Source organism: Euphorbia lathyris, chromosome 7 (genome assembly GCF_963576675.1).
Source record: "Euphorbia lathyris chromosome 7, ddEupLath1.1, whole genome shotgun sequence".
Taxonomy (NCBI): domain Eukaryota; kingdom Viridiplantae; phylum Streptophyta; class Magnoliopsida; order Malpighiales; family Euphorbiaceae; genus Euphorbia; species Euphorbia lathyris.
The window spans coordinates 18,902,927-18,911,067 of NC_088916.1; positions in this window are offsets into that span (position 1 = coordinate 18,902,927).

Consider the following 8,141-nt stretch of genomic DNA (forward strand, 5'->3'; position numbering starts at 1 on the left):
TGATAATATCCTAGAAAATTTGAAAATAGAAAAAATGAATTTAAAAAAGATAAATAAAAATATTAATTTTAATCGGTAAAAAATGATGGAGTGACACCTCAGCTCCATCGTTACTGTTTTATAATATATATAGATTTGTCTATATTTTTACCTAAAAAACAATTGATTTATTCTTTATGTCTTATTGTTATTTAATTAATGGTCTCAAACGATACATATGCTTCACCTTTGATTTTTTATTCCAAAATTTTTCTATATATTTACCAAAAAAAAAATTATTTATTCTTCATTCTTTTCTTCTACTTCTCGTCTACTTCATTCTTTTCTTTTATCATTTTTCTTATAAAAAATGAAAGTAAAAGTAATTTTTCTGCTTTTAGTATTTCTAATTTAAATAAACTATATACTGTTTTGAAATCTGACAATTTGAAAAAATTGTCGGCTGCTGAAATCATAACATTAGAGCCGACAATTCCATTGGAGTTGTTAGAACATGAATTTATTGATAAAAAAAACCAATATTCGATATTTCATACATATTTAAGATAAGATAAAAGCTGTTAAATGCCTTTTGGTGGGGATCATAGGATGGAAATGGGAAATGGATTCACCGGAGGACCTGGGAGAAATTATGCGAACCAAAGCCACAAGGAGGTATGAGATTTAAACGTCTTCATAGATTTAAAATTGCACTCTTAACGAAGTAGGCACGACGTATGTTGGGTTCAACCATCCTCATTGGTTGCAAAGGTCTTCAAGGCGTGCTACTTCCCACAAGCGTCCATCCTAGAAGCTGAAGTGAAAGCCAATCCGAGCTATATATGGCGTAGTGTACTAGCGGGTCTTCCTCTACTGAAATCACAAATCCATATCCTAATATGGTCGGGTGCGAAGGTGAATATTTGGACAACTCCCTAGCTGCCAGACGGGGTCAACCCGTACATCGATAGCACAGCGCCCCCTAATCGTGAATCCGATACTGTGGCAGTGTTGAGGTTGGGATTGCAAGGTGGATGAGATCATAGAAAATTACATGACCTATTCTCAGTTAGGGACAGAATGCTAATCTCTCAAATTGTTCTAAGTCAGTGTGAAGATCGGGATAGATGGTGGTGGAGGCTAGAACGAAATGGTTACTATTCAGTAAAGAATGGCTACCGTTTCCTTCAGAACAGCAATATAAACAGTCTAGGTGAGGATGCTGGTGAGTTTTGGAATAGCATTTGGAAAATTAAAGTCCCTCCAAAAGTTCGTCATCTGATATGGCGAGCAATGTCTAAATGTCTGCCAACAAGAGTAGAGCTGTCAAGGAAACGAGTTAACACCCCAACGACTTGTCCGAATGTAACCTACATGATGCTAGTTGCTTGCCCGAGAGCACGTCAGATATGGCTCTTTTCCGAGTTAAGGGATATTAGCTCAAGGGTAAATAGTTTTCAAGCTTTCTGGTTGTTCCTAAAAAATAATCATGATAAGAAAACAATTGAGGCAGCTGTCGAGTCCGCCATAGGGGAGCTTGAAACTAAATATCGATGCAGCACTGTTCCCAGCGACGGGGAAAGCATGTTTCAGTTTTGTACTCAGAAATCACGACGACGCTTTCATAGCTGCTGGAAATGGTCAGTTTAGACACTGTTAAGACCCGTTGATAGCAAATGGAATGAGCTGTCGGGAAGCCCTTAGTTGGTTGAAGACGGATGTGGTTCAAAATATTCATCTGGAAACAGATTCTCAACTCTTAGTACTGGCAATTACTGGTACTACTGAGTTAGTTTCCCCTTTTGGCATTATATTAAATGATTTGTAAAGCTCTGATTAAGGAGATAAATGTTTTATCAATTTCCTTTGTTAGGAGGTCTGCGAATAAGGTAGCTCACATGCTTATCAGAGCTTCTGATTCTGAATCTGACTATAGGATATGGAATCATAGTCCCCCATAGTTTATTTGTAATATTTTAATTTCGAATATTGAATAAAATTTCTCTTTTCTTAAAAAAAAGAATACATTTTATGAATTATTTTTTATGTTTCTAATTTATCGGAAAAACCTTACATTAATTTTTTTTTGTTACAAAAGAAGTTGTATTATTAATTTTTTTTATTGAATCAGCATTTTTAGCAAAATTTGATAAATTTATATTTTGCCGACACTCTCCAAATTTTTTTTATGCCTATTGTAGCATATATATTTGAAGGCATTAATATTTTTATATGTTTGCTAAAGAGGTTTTTGAATAATTAAAAGTTTGAGTCATTTTAATAGTGTCAAAACTATAATAATTAAAAAAGATGTTTGAAACAGGTTATTGAATCTAAAAAATTAGTAATTTTGAAAAAACTAATCAAATTGGCTAATAAAAAACTAATACTCCATCTGTTCCATAATATGTATCTTTTAAGGTTAAATCATACAAATTAAGAATTGCAATTAATGTTAACTAAAAGATTTTGTTACTCTTATATTAATTGCATCCATTAATTAATTTTTATCTATTTCTAAAGTAAAAAGGCAAATTAAATAGAGATATTTGGTAAAACATCAATTAATGTATATTGATTGTATCAAAACATCAAACATTATGAAACAAAAAAAATTCTCTAGAAAGACAAATATTATGGAACGGAGGGAGTAGTTATTTGTTAAACAGAGCCAATGTAATCTGCTAAACATTGCCAAATATTTTGATGTATATTTATTGGCTTAACACATTATGTGCCCTCTGAACTTGTCCAAAAAGCTTGATTGACAATCTGAACTTTCAAAGTGTCTTGATAGCCTCCTGAACTTGCATAAGATGTTCATTTAGCCCCTATAAGCTTGCGTAAAATGTAATCAATTGATCACTCAGTTGCAAAAAGTAAGTTATAAATGTGGAAGATGTATTCCACATGTCTTGGAATGCTATTATATAATTCAAAAATAGAATAAAAATGAATTTATTACTTGCTCAACTATAAACCTTGTATTATCTAATAGTACAACCGCAATACTCCGATCTTGATTGTTTTATTTTTTTTAAGACGTGTGCAATACATTTTCCGCATGTAACTTATTTTTTTGCAACCGAGTAATCAATTAATTACATTTTACGCACGTTCAGGGGGCTAACTAAACATTTTATACAAGTTCAGGAAACTATTACGACATTTTAAAAGTTCAGGGGCAATTGATGTATTAAGCCTATATTTGTTACTCCATTTATTCCATAATAACATGTCTTTCTAGAGAACTTTTTAGAGAACTTTTTCTTCCATAATACATGTCATTTTGCTGTATTCAATCTACATTAATTATTTTTTTTAACTAAATATATTCATATTTAAGTTGACTTTTTACTTTGGGAATATATCCATTCAATGTAATAACCTGCTTGGTTGAACTGATGATTGTTGTTGCTGTTTACTACTGTTTGAAAAAATTGTTTTTCCAAAAAGTAATGAACTGTTATTTCTCTTAACTCCCAATTTGGAGGCTAAAATAAATAAGGCTTAATACATTATTTGCCCCCCTGAACTTGTCCAAAAAACTTGATTGGCCTCCTGAACTTTTAAAGTGTCATGATAGTCCCTTGAACTTACATAAAATGTTCAGTTAGCCCCATGAACTTGCATAAAATGTAATCAATTGATCACTCTGTCGTAAAAAAGTAAGTTAAATGCGGAAGATGTATTCCACGCATCTTAGAATGTTATTACATAATTAAAAACAAAGTTATTACTTGCTCAACTATACAACTTGTCTTCTTTAATATTAGAACTGCATATTCTGATTTTGGTCGTTTTACGTTTTTTAAGACTCGTACAATACATCTTCCACTTTGAACTTATTTATTTGCGACCGAGTGATCAATTGATTACATTTTACGAAAATTCAGGGGGCTAACTGTCACACCCGACCCTTAACGGCATCGGGCATGAAGGGAATATATCTTAAACCAATTTCCTAATTCTAGTAGAAAAATGTCCATTTGCATCGGCCATTTAGGGCCATTGGCCGATGCAAAAGCCCTCGATGCAAATGTGTTTGCATCACATTTGCATCGGCCGTTGGCCGATGCAAATGGTTGTAGCATTTGCGTCGGCCCTTTAAAAGGGCCGATGCAAATGCATCTTATTTGCATCAGCCCTTTAAAAGGGCCGATGCAAATGATGTAGCATTTGCATCACATTTTTAAAAAAGGCCGATGCAAATGATGTAGCATTTGCATCACATTTTTTAAAGAGTCGATGCAAATGCAGTCTCATTTGCATGGGCCTCTTTAAACGGCGGATGCAAATGTCATTTAAAAAAATAAAAAATAATAATTTGAATTGAATGGAGCTCTATAATATAGCAAATAGCTTCGATTCATATATATTAAATATATTAAATGGAAAATTTTCATATATATATATAAATTATAATATATAGAGAGAAGGCACATTACAGTTGGCATAGTAAAAAAATTCTAGTTGTCAATGTTCATAATTCTAGTTGTAAGTCTGGTTCGTAGACCAAACAAAAAAATTCTAGTTGTAAATGTTTATCATTATCATGAAAATAAATAAATCATAAAAACCAATAATAATAAAAAAAAAAAGCAAATTTGACTTCACTCATCATATTCTTTCGAGATTTGCATTTGACTTGCTTCATGTGATAAAAAAAATTCATAAAAAGCAATAAGAAAAATCATGAAATATCACTTTAAGAGAAAGTTTCAGATGCCTCAGGTGATAAAGTTTGACTAGTAGAATATAGTAATACAGTTGCACAAAATTCAACAAACAAAGAAGGTGTAAATCAAAAACTTATAATAGGATAATAATTAGAGAATCATTCGCAACTGGACTGTTTTGATTCGCATAACTTCCAAAATTAAGGAACTGGCCTAATAGTCTGTGCCTCTTAGTATCCATTGACTTTCCAATTGGCCGTTATTCTTCTGCGCCTGCAACAAAGGAGTATACAAAAGCACAGACCACATGAATAAACAAATTAGATAATAATCACCTCTTTGAACTTAAATTTAGATATCATGATTCAAAGGTAAGGTTAAATTTCTTTCCTTCAAGCATGGTATCATAAAGAGCAGTTTGATCAGCCAAGGCAGAATCCTATCAGACTGGACAAACCAAAAACCCTTGCTCTTTCCATGTTCTTCAACCACCTTAGATGATAGTATATCCCAAACTTGTGAAATAATTTCTCCATGCTAACACTGTCAAAATTTCCCACATAATTATCAAAGTCCTTATGATAGTACGATACAAAATCTCAATTGGTTATGGAACATGATTCTCAAAGCAATGCCACAAGCCTCAGACAACATTTTGGGTAGATTTTGATGAAGTCATTATTAAGCAGAAAAATACATTAAGCAGCAGGACACAATTGAAAACAATTGTGAAGAGTTTAGAGCATGCAGTACAAATTCAATGAAAAATTGAATTTACCCGATGCTAATGATAATGATAATGGTTAATCAAATAAAATATGCAAAAATCTTCAAAGATGCCCAATCACTATATACTTCTAAATTGAATTTTATATAAATTCTCACAAACCCGAATTAAATTAGCCTCAATAATACATTTATTGAATTATAAATGAAACATAACAAACTATCAGTTTAGATTCTCCTAACCTTAACTTCATAAAAATTTCCAAAACTTAAAATCAACCCATGAACTTTTATTAATATCATACCTCCATAACCCCCTAAATGTCCAAATTCTAGAAAACCTTTGGTCATATGGATTCAGAAAAATATTTGATATATATCATATAATTATATATTTTGTACTTTAACGAATACAATATTGATATTAAATTTAAAATTATTCTCTATTATAGTGTCAACTCCAAAATTTCATTCCAATTTCTTTATGAACTATTTTCATGAATTCATATTTCTTATATACCTTAAGTTAGGTCCGAAGAATTTAACCTAGGCTCTGATACCAAAATGTCACACCCGACCCTTAACAGCATCGGGCATGAAGAGAATATATCTTAAACCAATTTCCTAACAATTCGTAAGAAACTCTATCACAAATTATCTAAAATTTTATTATTTATTTGGCTTAGACTTGATAACTCTATCAAGCTTCCTACGTATCCCAAACGCAACGTCATTTATGTTGGTCCCCTGTAAGGTTGCAAATATAGTTCCAAGGGGGGGTTAGGAACTATTTTACCTTTTTTAAATGATTAGGGCAAATTTCTTTTTCTTAAGAAAAGATTATATGATAGCGGCGCTGATCAATCGACAAGACACTGGCTTAGTCAACTAGTGACTAGGTCAGTTTCGTTGCTTAGGTCAGGAAATAGCACTTAGAGTCTATTCCTGAACTAATTCGTTGGCAGCGCACAACTCAGCTTGACCTCTTTTACTTGGTCAGTTTTAGTTTGTTTTAAGCAAGCAATATAAATAAGGAGTTAAGGTTTAGAAATACTTCACTCAGCAGATTTATCCAGGTTCGGCTTCTTCTAAGCCTACGTCCTGTCCCTAGAACACTTCCGAGATTTCGAATCCTCTACTGAGCTCTTTAAAGGTAGAGCCTCAAACCTTTTACAATATCAGCAATTGAGTATGACAAGAGTACCTTCCTCTATACTTCTACTCAATCCTAATCTCTCCGCTGAGTACTTAAAACCGAGTACTCAGCCTCTCCTTTCTATTCCTAGAAATGATTAAGATTTGTCCTAAACAACAATTGCTAGAACACTTTAGATGATTGAGGATCAATCACTCTAGACTTTTACACAAATGAATAAGCTTGTAGTGTAAGAATTTGCTTTGCTTTTGATGGAGAACTTTTGTACACGTTTGGTCAGCGTAACGGCTTTTGCTCAAAGTTCTCTATTGAATGTGGATTCTGAATGCTCTATTTATAGAGAGCTATGAGAGCTTCTGGTTATTTCGAATTTCGAAATAACCGTTGGAGGGAAACGGCTTCATGTCGCTTTCACTCAGTCTGTTCAGCAGTTCTCTTAGCCAATCAGATTCCAGCATCTTCTGTTCTTCGGTCAGTGTGGCAGTATGTTCCTCCATTATAGGTAACGTCAACCAGACAGCTTGCTGCGTCTTCTGATCTTTACTAAAAGAGGAAATACTTTGTCTGGAAGCTGCCTTGAGGTCAGCGGCTGTCTTGTACGTTTTGTCGAGACAGCTCAGCAGCTTCATGCCGAAGTTGTCTACGTGGATCTTCTTGATCCTTCATTGGTGAGCTGCGTTTCAATACTCAACGGCAGCATTTTGAAATACGCGGGCTGAGTGATCTTGGGCTTGTTTGACTTGGGCCTTGACTTCCATATAGGGCTTGGGCCTTATGATCTTTATGTCTTATAACGATTATAAACTCAACATTGAACAAACACATTAGTAACAATAAATCAAAGCATTTAAACTTAGTGTGTTGTAGAATATTTAATTTCACTTAATTAATTTTGTCAAATCAAAATCCTGTGGAAAGGTGTTTCAACAAACTCCCCCATTTTGATGTTGGCAAAACTAATCAGCAAGGAACTCAGCGTTGAGCTCCCCCATGATAGTTGACCCTTTTGATTAAGTGAACTCCCCCGTCAGGGCTGAGCTACTGACTTAGTTTTATTCTAAACATTCTAAGGTTTAATTGAATAAGTCTAAGGTCAGTTTTCAGGTATAGGTCAGCTTATGGGACATATTCTATTTTACTCAGTATTCAGCGGAAGTAATGTATAGTGACAGAGCGCTGAGTAAATTATTTGTTCAATGGTTTATTTTAGACAAGTTCAAACATTAATTTTTAAACGCAGCATGCATTCAGATAATACTTGGCATTTGAAGGATAAATAACCAGGATAAATAACAAAAGAAGTTAGGCATATTGAATTGCTTTAAAAAGGATAAGGACAGACAGCAAACAGACATAAGGAATTCTTAACTACTTCTAAATTCTTAACTTCTAAATTCCTTCCTAACTTCTTCCCTAACTTCTAACGTCTAACGTTGAGTTCCTTCTCCTGAATTGCCACTTTTCTCCCCCGTTTTGCTAGCAGCAGTAGGCAAATTGACGGATGGGGCAGTGGGCTTGGTGAGTTCTTGCAGCAGACGAATTTTACCTTCCAAAGAATTCATGTGATTGACCATAGTCAACATGAGTTCGGTCATTTTGGT